Source organism: Belonocnema kinseyi, chromosome 2 (genome assembly GCF_010883055.1).
Source record: "Belonocnema kinseyi isolate 2016_QV_RU_SX_M_011 chromosome 2, B_treatae_v1, whole genome shotgun sequence".
Taxonomy (NCBI): Eukaryota; Metazoa; Arthropoda; class Insecta; order Hymenoptera; family Cynipidae; genus Belonocnema; species Belonocnema kinseyi.
This window is the reverse complement of record NC_046658.1, coordinates 37,479,776-37,497,032: the sequence shown is the minus strand read 5'-3', so window position 1 is coordinate 37,497,032 and position 17,257 is coordinate 37,479,776. Positions and strand designations below refer to the sequence as shown.

General features: G+C 26.4%; 1 protein-coding gene across 2 annotated transcripts in view; it reads right to left on the bottom strand.

Moving 5' to 3' along the window:
* LOC117168039 (beta-lactamase-like protein 2 homolog) overlaps positions 1–17,257 on the bottom strand; it is a 164,950-nt gene that overhangs the window by 147,147 nt on the left and 546 nt on the right. The window lies entirely within an intron of this gene.

Here is a 17,257-nt window from a genome sequence, read left to right as displayed (position 1 = left end):
CCCGCCCGCTAACGTGCTAGGAGGACGCAGTTGCCATAGAAACGGTGAAAAGTTGAAGAGGGCAGCACCTCGATATAGTCGAAAATGTAATTAGATATATATATATATCGGCCGTTCCCACCACTGACCACAGAAAAAAGTGTGAGGAGGTTCGAATAAGAACCACACGAATCCGCTAAATTTTCTGAATAAAATGGTGTTTCTGTAATTTGCGTAAAAAAAATTCGTTTTGAGCTAATTAGCTAAATACAAGTAAAAATGCTGTCGCGAGGACCATTGTTGAGACACGTTAACTTTCACGTGATCCCAGAACTAAGACTATATTGGGAAAAATTTGAAAAAATTCTGGAGTGTTCTACAACATGTTTAGAATCCAGTAGAGACCTTAAAATTTTAAAATATTTAAAAATGTCAATTTGCAAGGATTTTTGTTGAATGTTTTTATTTAGGGATTGAATGGAGCTATCGCGCTGTTTAATGGCTTATACCCTGATTCCTATTTCGACCACAAAACTGAATGAAAATTATAATTTCTCGATTAAAGTCGCTCAGAATAATTCAGAGTTTAATGATGCGAGGCGCGTCACACAGTAGTAGAAAAAAGTGTAGAAAGAAAAGGTCCGTCATATTTCCCAGCGGCAGGCAGCCGTTTTCTTCCGATTTTCCCACAGCTGCTTCTCGCTCAGCAGGGCCGTTTCAATGCTTTAAGGTGGGCTTCGCCCTTCTCTCCTGATATAAAATTTCTATATCATAATACAGTATCAAGCTTGCACACGAATTATCTTGTATTTTGTTTATTTAATATAGTATACCTATATCGGTATTATAATATAATTTTGTAATTATTAGGCTGTTAATTCGCTACTGAAATGCGTGAAAGATTTATTTATATGAGCAATTCCATGTGCGTATTTTTTTTTAAATTATTCGTAATAAGATAATGTTGCACCATATGTAGTGTTATACAAATATTTTTTCATTTAGCCGAAAAGAAAGTGTGGACTTTCTTGGAAACTGAAAATGGAGGACTTCACACTTTTAACCCTATCCCCCTGTTTTACCATTTCTTTAATATTTCCTCTTTGTCTCGCCATTTTTCAGAAATTTTTACTCTTTCCCTTATTGTTTCGCCTAAATGCGAATTGAATTAATACAGAAAGCAGTACGAAAATAGAATTATTTTTATTTTGTTTGTTTGAAAATCTACTATTATAATTTTTCTTAACATGTATATCTTATGGTTAAAAATGGTACTATTTGATAAAAAATTTAATAATATTTTTAAAAACTTAACCGCTTTGTTTATTTCCTTTTTCGTCGAACTGCTGTGGATAGAAAATTGGTCCTTTTGGAATCATGTGAAGAACTTTAGCCATTGTTAGTGATTTTTATGAAAATTATTGTGATTTTAATACTATAAAAGCGTATTTTTTAACTATTCGTAATATGGTGCAGTTCTGAACAAAAATTTCTTGAAACAAAAAATGTCAAAACCTTCTTGAATTTTTCAAAAACGAATGTTTATACTGAATTTCTGAAAAAAACCTAATTAAAAAATGCATAGATAGCTTACATTGTCCTCTAAATAATTCAATTTACAAATTAATTTTTCAAAAATCCAAGTTTTTAAAATTTTTGGTTAAAACAAATATTTGTTGACAACTGTATCTTATTAGAAATAATTTTAAAAAATTCACCTTTATAGCAATAAAGTCATTAGAGTAATAAGAGTTAAATTAAAATGAAAAAAGCTCAATTTTCAATATATTCTAAGTTTTTGGAATTTTTCAAAAATCATTTTATAGTTTTTTCTTTCAACACCTAAGAGAACAAATAGTGAAATTTTCATTAAAATTTCGAACAGTAGCTTACATTTTACAGATGACGCCATGGAATTGCTCATATAAACAAATCTTTTACGCATTTCAGTAGCGAATTAACAACCTAATAATTACAAAATTATATTATAATACCGAAGTAAGTGTACTATATTAAATAAACAAAATACAAGATAATTCGTGTGCAAGCTTAATACTGTATTATATAAAAAATTTAAATCAGGAGAGAAGGGCGCAGCCCACCTCAAAGCTTTGAGACGGCCCTACTGAGCGAGCAGCAGCTGTGGGAAAATCTGAAGAAAACGGCTGCCTGCCGCTGGGAAATATGACCGACCTTTTTTTTTTCTACACTTTTTTCTACTACTGTGCCACGTGCTTCGCCTCATTAAACTCCGAATTATTCTAAGCGACTCTAATCGCGAAATTCTAATTTTTATTCATTTTTGTGGTGGAAATAGGAATAAGGGTACATTAGCATATATTTTAAGCCATTAAACAGCGCGATAGCTCCATTCAATTCCTAAATAAAAACATTTAACAAAAATTCTTGCAAAACTGACATTTTTTAATATTTTTAAATTTTAAGGTCTCTACTGGATTCTAAACATGTTGTGGCAAACTCCAGATTTTTTTCAAATTTTTTCCAACATACTCTTAGCTCTGGGATCATGTGAAAGTTAACGTGTCTCCACAATGGGCCTTACGACAGCATTTTTACTTCTATTTTGCTAATTAGCTCAAAACGAAATTTTATTACGCAAATTACAGAAACACAATTTTATTCAGAAAACTTAGCCGATTCGTGTGCTTCTTATTCGAACCTCCTCACATTTTTTCTGCAAAGTTATTGTCTTCTAAAGTGGGGGGTCTTGATTTTTTGCGGCGATATAGTTTATGAGGTATTTCGACGTGTCCAAATGACAAGTAGACTGTGGGCTCACAACGTAAATGGGAGCGTGATACGGATAAGGCCAATTTTCGCATGAGATGTTCGTCTGATGATGAGGAACGTAAAAATGGGTGCCTGGCAGGTGTGAGTGGATGCGTTCACCTGTGGCGACCTGTCGAAGGTGCGAATTTTTGGCAGTTAACTTACGTGACTCAGATAAGGTTGAAAATAGGTGTACATGTAGGGGCTGACATTAGAAATAGCACCTGCCCATTGCCAGGCACTTACCTGGATGCAAAAGTGTTGCCAGGCGGCTTCGAAGTCGCCGGACATTCAGGTGAAATTTCTTGAAATTGATTTTACAAGATAAAGTTTGAAACAAAAGTTGGTCCACTCCCAGAGATGCATATTTTCATTGGTATATAATTTTTTGATAAAATTGATGTTTGGAGAAAACATCGATTAAAGAAATACCATAACAATAAAAAGCTCTTTGTATTGACATCAAGTGATTTTTTCGAAAATTATTAAGAGAAAAAAGGTACTCTATTACAGGTATACTCCAAGATGAATAAGAAGTATTTGTTCAAAATGTTAATATTTACCAAGTTATTCGCATTTTTCCTTCCTTTTCCCCTTTTTTCAATCACCTGCTGTATCTTTAGCAATTTAAAAGAAGGTGTGCTAAAAATTAGTACACGAAGAAAGTAAGTCTTGTGCAATGAATTGGCGTCAGCCACTTTCAATTAAAACAATATCTTATTCCGCTATAAATAATCATAATCAGTGTCACGTTCTCAGCTTCTGATTATCGTAGAAAGTTGTAATAAAGATGAATATGATTATAAAAATTAAACAACAAAATCGCTTTACTTTAAAATACCCATTATTTATTATTGTTAAAGTTTATGTTTTGTCGTCGAGATACGTTCGATCTTTATTACTGTGACGAATGTCAAGTTTCCCAGACCCAGCGTGAGTCATTAGCGTAGACATTAGAAATTCTTCGTGCTGCATTTTTAATGCAGTTCGGTAGCATTAAAAATGCAATCGTAATGCCTACGCCAATGACCCACGCTGGGTCTGGGAAACTTGACATTCGCCAAGGAAATAAAGATCGAACGTATCTCCGCGACAAAACATAAACCTTAACAATAGTAAATAATGGGTATTTTAAAGTAAAGCGATTTTGTTGTTTAATTTTTATAATAATATTCATCTTAATTACAACTTTCTACGATAATCAGAAGCTGAGAACGTGACACTGATTATGATTATTTAGAACAGAATAAGTTATTGTTTTAATTGAAAGTGGCTGACGCCAATTCATTGCACAAGATACAGCAGGTGATTGAAAAAATGGGAAAAGGAAGGAAAAATGCGAATAACTTGGTAAATATTAACATTTTGAATAAATACTTCTTATTCATCTTGGAGTATACCTGTAATAGAGTTCCTTTTGTCTCTTAATAATTTTCGAAAGAATCACTTGATGTCAATAAAAAGGGCTTTTTATTGTTATGGTATTTCTTTAATCGATGTTTTCTCCAAACATCAATTTTATCAAAAAATTATATACCAATGAAAATATGCATCTCTGGGAGTGGACCAACTTTTGTTTCAAACTTTTTCTTGTAAAATCAATTTCAAGAAATTTCACCTTTGCATCCAGGTAAGTGCCTGGCAATGCCCAGGTGCTATTTCTAATGTCACCCCCTACATCTACACCAATTTTCAACCTTATCCGAGTCACGTAAGTTAACTGCCAAAAATTCGCACCTTTGACAGGTCGCCATAGGTGAACGCATCCACTCACACCTGCCAGGCACCCATTTTTACGTTCCTCATCATCAGACGAAAATCTCATGTGAAAATTGGCCTTTTCCGTATCACTCTCCCATTTACGTTGTGAGCCCACGTTCTAAAGGTTCCATCTCGGCAGAACCAAATAAAAAAGTTCCCTACTTCAGAGGACGTTGGTGTTCCCAATACTATTTATATGGGATTCTTAAGCTTCCATGTTTCGCCACCCGAGATGGCACCTTGTTACTTGAGCACGTCGATTTAGACAGTTTTGAAACGATTCAGAAATAATTAAAACCTGTAAAGATTTTTGGGAGGTTTCATGAAATAACAAGATTTTTTAGGTTCCTAGGAATAATTAAAATAATTTTTTATCTCGAAGAATTAATTTTAAGGGATTATTTAAAAAGATCTCAATAAATTTTATACGATTAAAAATTGTCCAAGACAATTAAATAGAAACTCCTAATAAATTTTATTAGGAGTTTTTAAGTAAATGGAATTTTACAGGATGTCAAGAGAATGAAAGTATATGAGAAAATTTTTACAGATTGTTTTGTAATGAATTCTAAGAGAAAAATGAAAAAATATTAATAAACACTTTTTATTATTTCCTCAAATTTTTTTAAATTATGTACAAGATTTAAAGCAAAGGTTTACAATTTTGCCATATTTAATAATTTTAGAAAAATTAAGGAATATAATTCTTATTAAGCCTTCTCGTGCAATATTGTTACACAATTTTTTTAAGTATGTTGGTTTAAAATATGTACTTTCAAAGTTTAGTAAGTTTAAAAGATGTTCAGAAATTTTAAAACGATTCTAAAATAATTAAAACTTGTAAAGATTTTTGAAAAATATTGTAAGATTTCACGAAAATGAAAACAAAATTGTTTTAGGTTCCTATAGAATTAATTAAAATAATTTTTTATTTCGAAAAATAAATTTTAAGGGATTATTTCAAAAGATTTCAATACATTTCAAACGATTTCAAAAATTGTCAAGGAAGAGTCTGGAAGATTTCGAGGCAATTTTTTTTTATTTTTCTGAATTTCAAATAAAACCAGGACATATTTTTTAAAATTATAATGATTGGAAGACTTAGTAGGTCTGACAAGGTTTAAAATAGAACTTTCTCAAGATTCGTTTGAAAATTTTTCAGGATTTTTAATTTTAACAAATGTACTTTAAGGAAAAATTTAACAACGTCTTTGAAACAACTTTCAAATGTTGCTTGAATTTACTCGATTTTTTAACAATTTATTAATCGTACCGAATTGAATCATTTTACTTTACAATGTTCTAGAATCTTCGTTTAAATTTTAGGAAATCCTTTGATATGCTTAAAAAACACTCTTTTAATTTTCTCTCAAAGTGCATGCCTTAAAAATAAAAAAAACATTTAAAAATTACACATTAATCTTGAGAAAATTCTGTTTCTAATATTGTCATACCTTCTAAGCTATCTAATCCTTCAAAATTATTAAAATTTTTGCTGATTTTTTTTTTAATTTGATAAAATTAAATAGATTGCCTTCAAATCTTCAAGATTCTTCTTTGGCAAATCTGAAATCGTGTAAAATTTATTGACATCTTTTTAAATAATCCCTTAAACTTAAAAAAAATTGTGCAACAAAATTGTGCAAGAAAACTTAATTTTTCACAATTTTCAAGATTTTTAGAAAATAATTACAAATTTAAAAACGCCTTTGAACATATTAAGGGATTTCCTTAAATCTTTAAAAAGAATGTAAAAAAATTTTACAGCAAAATGTTTCAATTTGGTAACCTTAATAAATAAAAAAAATCGAGTAAATTCAAGGAATATTGAGAAGAATGGAAGAAATTCAAATCTAATTTTAAACTTAATTTTCTTTAGAAATTTAGATATTTAAAGATTTCATAACTAAACTTTAGAAGCTTCAAAGGAATTCTAAAAGATTTCAAGGAGATAAAACTATTTTTCTTAAAATTAAGGTACATAATTCTTATTAAACCTTCTTGTGTAATTTTGTTACACATTTTTTAAAAGTATATGCTGGTTTAAAAAATGTACTTTTAAATTTAAGTAAGTGTAAGAGATGCACTTACAAATTTAAGTAAGTTTAAGAGGTATTTCGACGTGTCCAAATGACAAGGTTCCATCTCGGCAGAACCAAATAAAAAGGTTCTCTACTTCAGAGGGCGTTGGTGTTCTCAATACTATTTATATGGGATTCTTAAGCTTCCATGTTTCGCTACGCGAGATGGCACCCTGTTATTTGGGCACGTCGATTTAGACAGTTTTGAAACGATTCAGAAATAATCAAAACCTGTAAAGATTTTTGGGAGGTTTCATGAAAATAACAAGATTTTTTAGGTTCCTAGGAATAATTAAAATAATTTTTTATATCGAAGAATTAATTTTAAGGGATTGTTTAAAAAGATCTCAATAAATTTTACACGATTTAAGAATTGTCCAAGAACCTAGAAAATTGTAAAGGCAATTTTTTTAAATATTGCAGAATTAACATCAAATCAGAAAAAATTCTAATAATTTTTAAAGATTAGAAGATTAGAAGGTCTGACAAGATTAAAAAAAAAAAGAATTATCTTCCTGAATTCGTGTGAAAATTTGTAGTGATTTTTTATTTTGAAAACTGTATTTTAAGTGAAAATTAAATAGGTTTTTTAACATGTTAAAGGATTTCCTAAATATTAAAAGAATGTAGAAGATTTTAAAGCAAAACGTTTCAATTTGGTAAAATTAAAAGTTTAATGAAATGTAAATAATCGAGTAATTTCAAGAAATATTTAATAGAATTGATGAAATTCAAAAAGAATTTAAACTTTAGAAGAGTTTTAGAAACTTAGGATAAACTTTAGAGCTTTAAAAGGATCTCGAAAGGTTTTAAGACAATAAATAAATTTTCTTAAAATACTTGAGAATATTTAGAAGATTATAGGCAATTTAAAAAAAAAATTAATGATTTTTTAAAATTTTGATAAAAATTCAAGACAGTTTAACAATAATTTGAAGAATTTAAAACGTTTTAAATAGATCAGAAATATTCAAAAATTTCCGAAAATTTTAAAATAATTCTTGATTTCTTCCAAACTTCTTGAAAATTCATAAACATCTTTTAAAAAGACTAGAATCTTTCCTAATACTTTTTGAAATCCTATAAAATAAAATTTCTTTTTAAATCTCTTAGTAGCTTTTACAATTTTAATTGTAAAGAAATTGTAATTGTAAATCAATTGTAAAATAAATTTAACAACATTTATTTTATGGAGACTTATCTCATGATTGTAAAAGAACAAAACGATTAGAAAGGTAAGTCTTTGTAGCATTTTAATAATTAACAAACATATTTTTATAATATTTTTCCTTGATTGCGGGCTATAGGGTCAAACATGGTATAAAAGACCGTCGTGAAATTCCAAATAAAAACTGTACTGTACATAAATTATTATTTGAAATGAAAACTAATAACAATTTTATAAATATTCCTAAAATTTATTTGAATATGATATACAGTGCGCTTGAAGTTTAAACTTTATGATTCTTTTATTGCCTAAAAAAATAATTAACAACTTCTATGTTTATTAAAGTATTTGAGTTTTTCTTCTATAGATAATTTCATAAAATGCAGTCACTTAAAGTTAGTCTTAACAGCATCTAACAATTATGAAAATTAGCTACGTTATCACGAGCTGAAGTGAACAAAACTGGTAACTTTTTGTTTTCGAAAAATATACACTTTTCTAATTATTTAAAAAAACTGAAGAACCAACAAATTCTTAGAGAAGAAAGAAAAAAGATGCGCCTGGAAATTGTGTGCAATTATCAGTCCTTAAAATTAAAATTCGAATCTTTTTTTTGAATTTACTTTCAGCACATTTCTTCTCATGCAGAATCCCCGCTTTCAATCGCCAGAGGTTCAATTATTTACAATCAAAATAAGCAATGAAATCATTTTTAAAAATTCAAAAAAGCATACATCCCTGTACGCTTGAAGATATTTTTTTTTTACTTGTAATAAATTGTATGCAATTAAAAACAGTTTATTTTAAAGTATATATAAAATTCGTCAAATTATTATTAAATTTTGATAAGATATAATATGTGTGTGGTTGTTCGTGTGCGCCTGTGTAAAATAAATCATAAGAAAAGTTTATAAACGAAGGACTTTCATTATTTTATTTTTTTTGCGAAAAACAAATTCCTCAATATACTCAAGTATGGGCAGTAAGGGAATAGACGTCAATTGAACATCCATAATTAATGAAAAATTTTCATTTCTCCATTTGAATAAAAAAAACTTATTTGATAAAAGTGTTGCATAAATTTTCCTTTTAAGGTGATGGGGAAAGGAGTTTTATTAAAAAATGTGTGGGATTTTCTAACATACAACTGCATGAATTTCTGACCTTTCTTATTTTTATTTTTTAACTGTATTTTAGTCTGCCTTATGTTTAGGGCAAAATCATATGCTGAAAAACGATAAGAGAAATATCTATTTCTTCAGCGGGTCCATAAGGTTAAAGACAAATCTGTACAACCGTTTTTTAACATTTTTAAAAGATGTTTGTATAATTTCAAAGGCCATTTATCATAGTAGTTTACTAACTAATGGAGATATTTTTATAATTTTATTCCTGAAATCTTTTCCTTAAGGTCAAATATGATACTAAAAGAACCTAGAGGACTTTAAAGATTTTTATTTTATAAGATTTTACAAAATGTTAGGAAAAATTCGAGTCTTTTTAAAAAAAACTTTAGAACATTTAGAAGTTTAAAAGAACTCAAGAAATATTTGATAAATTTTCAAAAATTTTTGCAAGTTTAAAAATATTTCTAATACATTTAAAACGACTTAAATTCCTAAAAATATTTTTAAATGGCCACATTTTTTCTGAAAATTTTGAAAAATCATGCCAGATGTAGAACCCTGACTTATAATCTTTTAAATTTTCCTAGGAATTTTAAGAAAAATAGTTTCATCTCCTTGAAATCTTCCGAAATTCCATTGACGTTTCTAAAGTTTATTTTTGAAATCTTGAAAAATCTAAATTTCTAAAAAAAATTAAGTTTACGATTCGATTTGAATCTCTTCCATTCTTTTAAATATTGCTTGAATTTACTCGATTTTTTGAAAATTTATTAATCTTACCGAATTGAAACATCTTACTTTAAAATGTTCTACACTCTTCGTTTAAATTTTAGGAAATCCTTTGATATGCTTAAAAAACACTTTTTTAATTTTCTCTTAAAGTGCATGCTTTAAAAATAAAAAAAAATTAAAAAATTTCACATTAATCTTGAGAAAATTCTGTTTTTAATATTGTCAGACCTTCTAACCCATCTAAGCCTTCAAAATTATTAAAATTTTTGCTGATTATTTTTTAAATTTGATAAAATTAAATAGATTGCCTTCAAATCTTCAAGATTCTTCTTTGGCGAATCTGAAATCGTGTAAAATTTATTGAGATCTTTTTAAATAATCCTTTAAACTTAAAAAAATTGTGCAACAAAATTGCGCAAGAAGGCTTAATTTTTGACAATTTTCACAATTTTTAGAAAATAATTACAAATTTTGTGTGATATTTTTTTCAATTTACTCTCCAAATCTATTCAATTCCATTTTTGGTTAAAAATTTATCTTTTTTAATTGAAAATCCGACTATATGATTAAAAATTTAACTATTCTGTTGTAAATTCGTTTTTTTTTTGGTTCAAAATATTTTTAAGTTGAAAATTCATTTTTTCAATCGAAAATTCAACTATTTTGCAGAAAATTAAATTTTTTTTCTAAAAATGTAACTATTCCATTTTTGGTTAAATACTTGTTTCATAGTTTTAATATTCATTCTTAAGGTTGAATATTTAACAATTTTGTTGAAATTTTTAATAAAAAATATCTTTTTCAATTGAAAAGTCATCATTTTTAATAGAAAATTATTCTTCTTATTTAAAAATGGACTTTTTTTGGTAGAAAATTTAACTGTTTTGTTAAAAATTCGATTCTTTTTGTTATTAAAAAAAAAAACATTTTCTTAAACTAAAAATTTAACGGTGTCATTTTCGATGGAATATTTTTTTTATTCGAAATTTTTTTATTTGAAAATATAACAGGCCTGTTAAAAATTTGTTATTTATTTTTTGTTTTTGAAATTTGACCTTTCTCACTTAAAAAATCATCTTTTTTGGTAGAAAATTATTCTTCTTGTTTAAAAATTCATCTATTTTCATTAAGAATTAATTTCTTTGGTGGAAAAACTATTTTTAGGTAAAAATTCTTTACTTTTGTTATAAAATGGTTGAAAATTCAAGTATTTGGGGGGGGGGGGGATTAAACTATTTTGCTGCAAATTTGTTGGTTGTCAATTTATTTTTTGAACTGATAATGTAACCATTTTTCGTTGATAAATAATATATTTTGTTAATAAATTCGGTTTTTGTTTTGTTGTTTTATAATTGCTTTTAATAATTTTGAATTTCTGTTTTCGGTAGAAAATTATTGGTTTGAAAATCAAATTATTTGTTTGAAAATTCAATTTTTTGCTTGAAAATTTTAATTTTTTTTTTAAACTTTGATTTTTTGTTGTGAATAATTAGTTATCAACTGAAAATTCAACTATGCTGTTGAAAATTGAAGTATTTTCTTAAAAGTACATCTTTTTTGGAAAAATATTAGTCGTTTTGTTGTTGAATTCATTTTTTTGGTTAAAAGTTTCACTATTTTCCTGTACATTCGATTGTTCTTCTTTGAAAATCCATCTTTTTTTAGATAAAAATTAATTTCTTCGATTGAAAATTCGCATTTTTTTGGGTAAAAAGTTTATTTTTCAACTGCAGACTTACGTATAAATTAAAATTTGAAGTTAGAAAATGCATTTTCAAAACTCATTTCTTAGATTGAAAATTTAACTATTTTGTTGAAAATTCGCTTATTAGTTGCTGGTCTTCGCAGCATTTAACAGAGCCGACTCACCGACACGCTACGTTTGAATGTTTTCCTCCCAGATGGGAGAGTGGTGGGGGCCGAAAAATTCCACGTTCTGGAGACACTGCTACCCATCAAAGAATTGTTGGTGTTAATTTTGAAGACTGAAATCGTCTGGAATGTTTTTATTTAATATTAATTATTGAGATACACATATGACCAGTGCTTTTCTGGAACAGGACGATTGTCGCGCACCCGGCGGATTAGTGTACCCGCAAAGTAGAACATCTAACCGACAACTACTTTTTCTCAGTAGTCGAATCAGTGTCTCCAGAACGTGGGATTTTTTTACCCTCGCCACTCTCCCATCTGGGAGCAACTCATTCAAACGTAGCATGTCGGTGAGTCGTCTCTGCTACATGTTGCGTAGACCTGCCTCGTATAGAGACGAAAATACACGAGCAGGAACCCGAACTCTCCCGACTTCACGAATGACGATCTAGCTGATTCTCAAACGTATTATGGTTTTGAAATCGCGAGTTACCTTAGAAGCATTAGAGTCATTGCGAACAGGAAAATATAATTTACTTGATGCAAATAGATATAGGAGAACATTTCTGGGTCTAAAATGTTTCAAAGTTAGTGCAGCATATCTTAGTCATATTTTTAGTCAATAATTAATTTTTATCAACTAATAAGCGAATTTTCGACAAAATAGTTAAATTTTCAACCTAAGAAATTACTTTTAAAAATACATTTTTAACTTAAAATTTTAATTTTTACGTAAGTCTGCAGTTGAAAAATAAATTTTTTACCCAAAAAAATGTGAATTTTCAATCAAAGAAATTAATTTTTATCTAAAAAAAGATTAATTTTCAAAGAACAAGAATAATTCTCCGCCAAAGAAGATACATTTTTAACTAATAAGGTAATTTTTCAACAACAAAAAAATGTCAATAAAATTGTTCAATTTCCATATTTAAAAACAAAGTTTAAAATAGAATAATAAGTATTCCATCAAAAATGGACTACTCAAAATTTCAGATAAAAAATAGAATTTTCAACGAAAGTAGTTAATCTTCAAGTAATAAAGATTAATTTTTAACAAAAACTGGGACAATTAAATTTGTATTTAAAAAAAATTAGTTTTAAATAAATAAAAACAATCGAATCTACAAAAAAATAGTTGAAAATAAATGATTCACAACAAAAAATTAAAGTTTCAACAAAACATTTACAGTTTCAAGAAAAAAACTGAATTTGCAAACAAATCATTTCATTTTCAAACCAATTTAATAAAAATAGATAATTTTTCAACTAAAAACGTTTACATTAACAGTTCCAAAAATAAATTGACAACAAAAAAATTTGCAGCAAAATAGTTTAATTTCCAAAAAAAAATTGAACCTTCAACCATTTTGTAACAAAAGAAAAGAATTTTTACCTAAAAATAGATTTTCAATCAAAGAAATGAATTCTTATTTAAAATAGATGAATTTTTAAACAAGAAGAATAATTTTCTACCAAAAGGATGAATTTTTAAGTGAGAAAGATCAATTTAAATAAATAAATAAATAAAAAAAAAATTTAACAGAGCTGTTACATTTTCAAATAAAAAAATTTCGAATAAAAAAAATATTCAATCGAAAATGATACAGTTAAATTTTTAGTTTAAGAAAATGTTTTTTAAATAAAAAAAAATCGAATTTTCATGAAAATGGTTAAATTATCAACCAAAAAATCCAGTTTTAAACAAGAAGAATAATTTTCTATTAAAAAGGATGAATTTTCAATTGAAAGATATTTTTTATTAAAAATTTCAACAAAATTGTTAAATATTCAACCTTAAGAATGAATATTAAAACTATAAAACAAGTATTTAACCAAAAATGGAATACTTACATTTTTAGATAAAAAATTTAATTTTCTGCAAAATAGTTGAATTTTCGATGGAAAAAATGAATTTTCAACAAAAAATATTTTGAACCAAAAAAAAAACGAATTTACAACAGAATAGTTAAATTTTTAATCATATAGTCGGATTTTCAATTAAAAAAGATAAATTTTTAACCAAAAATGGAATTGAATAGATTTGGAGAGTAAATTGAAAAAAATATCACACAAAATTTGTAATTATTTTCTAAAAATTTTGAAAATTGTGAAAAATTAAGCCTTCTTGCGCAATTTTCAAATTAAATCAAATTTTTAAAAAATAAGCAAAAATTTTAATAATTTTGAAGGCTTAGATGGCTTAGAAGGTCTGACAATATTAGAAACAGAATTTTCTCAAGATTAATGTGAAATTTTTTAATGTTTTTTTATTTTTAAAGTATGCACTTCGAGAGAAAATTAAAAAAGTTTTTTTTAAACATATCAAAGGATTTCTTAAAATTTAAACTAAGAGTGTAGAACATTTTAAAGTAAAATGTTTTAATTCGGTACGCTTAATAAATTTTTAAAAAATCGAGTAAATTCAAGCAACATTTAAAAGAATGGAAGAGATTCAAATCGAATCGTAAACTTAATTTTTTTTAGAAATTTAGATTTTTTAAGATTTCAAAAATAAACTTTAGAAACGTCAATGGAATTTCGGAAGATTTCAAGGAGATGAAACTATTTTTCTTAAAATTCCTGGGAAAATTTAAAAGGTTATAAGTCAAGTTTTTACATCTGGCATGATTTTTCAAAATTTTAAGAAAAAATGTGGCCATTTAAAAATATTTTAAGGAATTGAAGTCGTTTTAAATGTATTAGAAATATTAAAAAATTTCCGAAAATTTATCAAATATTTCTTGATTTCTTCCAAACTTCTAAATGTTCTGAACTTTTTTGAAAAAGACTCGAATTTTTTCTAATATTTTTTAAAATCTTATAAAATAAAAATCTTTAAAGTCCACAAGGTTCCTTGACCTTAAGGAAAAGATTTCAGGAATAAAATTATAAAAATATCTCTATTAGTTAGTAAAATACTATGATAAATGAACCTTGAAATTATACATACATCTTTTTAAAATGTTAACAAACTTTTGTATAGATTTGGCCTTAACCTTATTGGCCACCTGAAAAAATAGATATTTCTCTTATCGTTTTTCAGTATACGATTTTGTCCTAAACATAAGGCAGACTAAAATACACTCAAAAAATAAAAATAAGAAAGGCTAGAAATTTATGCAGTTGTATGTTAGAAAATCCCACACAATTTTAAAGAAAACTTCTTTCCACACTTGAGTAGATTGAGGAATTTCTTTTCCGCAAAAAAATATGAAAGTCTTTCGTTTATGAATTTTTCTTATTATTTATTTATTTTACACATACACACAAATTATATCTTATCAAAATTTAATATAAAATTCTTAAGTGTTAAAAGTATTTAAATACTACCACTTATTACAAGTACAACTTATTACAAGTAAAAAAATTATATCTTTAAGCATAAAGAGATGCATGTTTTTTTGAATTTTTAAAAATGATTTCATTGCTTATTTTGATTGGAAATAATTGAACCTCTTGCGATCAAAAGCAGGGATTCCACCTTAGAAGAAATGTGCTGAAAAAAAATTTTCTTAAATGATTCCAATTTTAATTTTAATGGCTGACAATAGCATACATTTTCCAGGTGCTTCTTTTTTCCTTCTTCTCTAAGAATTGTTTGGTTCTTCAGTTTTTCAAATAATTATAAAAGTGTACATTTTTCGAAAACAAAGTTACCATTTTTGTTCACTTTAGCTCGTGCTAACTTAGCTCATTTTCATAATTTTTAGATTCTGTTAAGACTAATTTACGTGACTACATTTTCTGAAACTATCTATAAAAGAAAAACTCACATACTTTAATTAACATAGAAGTTGTTAATTTTTTTTTACAATGAAAAAATCATAAAGTTTAAACTTCAAGCGCACTGTGTATCATTTTCAAATACATTTTAGGAATATTTATAAAAGTGTTATTATTTTTTATTTCAAATAATAATTTATGTGGAGTACAGTTTTTATTTGAAGTACACTTATTTACAATTAATTTACAATTACAATTTTTTTACAAATAAAATAAATTTGAAAAAGCTTAATTTTGAAATAAGTATTTTAAAACATTAAAGATTTTTTAAAAATTTCATACACAAGAAAATAAGTATTATCAGTTTGTTTTTAAATCTATATAAATATAATTATTATAAGATTCTTAAGAAAATTAAAAAAAAAAGATTTTTAAATATAGCAGATGTATCAGAAAAGGTTCTAAGAGATTTAAAAACAAATTTTATTTTATAGGATTTTAAAAGTATTCGGAAAAATTCTATTATTTTTAAAAAATGTTTGGGAATTTTTAAGAAGTTTGGAAAAATCAAAAAACATTTGATAATCATTCGGAAATTTTTATTATTTCTCATCTATTTAAAACGTATTAAAAGCTTTAAAATATAGTTAAACTGTCTTAAATTTTTATCAAAATCTGTAAAAATCATAAAAAATGAAAAAAAAACTGCCTATGATCTTCTAAATATTCCAAAGTATTTTGGGAAAATTTGTTTCTTATCTTAAAACCTTTCGAGATTCTTTTAAAACTCCTAAAGTTAATCCTACGTTCCTAAAATTCTTCTAAAGTTTAAATCCTTTTTGAATTTCATCAATTCTATTAAATATTTCTTGAAATTACTCGATTATTTACATTTCATTAAACTTTTAATCTTACCAAATTGAAACGTTTTGCTTTAAAATCTTCTACATTCTTCTTTCAATTTTTAGGAAATCCTTTAAAATGTTAAAACCCTATTTCATTTTCTCTTGAAGTACACTTTTCAAAATAAAAAATAATTAACAATTTTCACACGAATTCAGGAAAATAAATCTTTTTTTTATCTTTTCAGACCTTCTAATCTTCAAAAATTATTAGAATTTTTCCTGATTTGTTTTTAATTTTGCAAAATTTAAATTAATCGCCTTTACAATTGTTCAGATTCTTTGAAAATTCTGAAATCGCGTTAAATTTATTGAGATCTTTTTAAATAATCCCTTAAAATTAATTCTTCGACAAAAAAAATTATTTTAATTATTCCTAGGAACCTAAAAGAATTTTTTTATTTTCGTGAAACCTTACAAAAATATTTACAGGTTTTAATTATTTTTTAACCGTTTCAAATTTTTTTTTAATTTTCATGTCCTAACTGAAAATTTTTATTATTTTGTAGAATTCCTTGTCCTAGACCTGAATTATAATTTTTTTGAAAAATCTCTGATCCAATTCAAGATTCAGGGTGAAATTAGAAAATTCAAACTTTTAAATCTGAAAATGATTTATTTGAGGTGGAAATCTTTTGAATTTTAAACTTTTTAAACTGAAGCTTGACAAGTTTTTAATTCAGAAACATTTGATTGAAACGCTCAATAATTCATACGTGTAAAATACAAACTTTTAACACTTTTTAATTTTACAATTTTTTCCAAATCATGTTAAAATACGAAATTACCAATTTAAAATTGTTATGACTTCAACATTTTTGAGATCTTTATATAAATTACGCTATTATTTTTAAGGTTCAAAATGATATTATTTCAAGTAAATGTCAGTTCGGAACATTAAAAATTGAACGATTAAACCAATTTTTTAATTAAAAATTTTTCAAAATAAAAGTTCAATTATTTTTATAGGGTCATTCAAAGATTAGCTTGCATACAGGTTTCTTTGCAGAATCGTGTACAGTTTACTTCCCCAAATTCCTGCAGCCTTCAAGATTACCTGTATACGAGCCCTTAGAAAGGGGGGAGAGGTGACCCCCCTCACCCGAAATTCTTGAAACATGT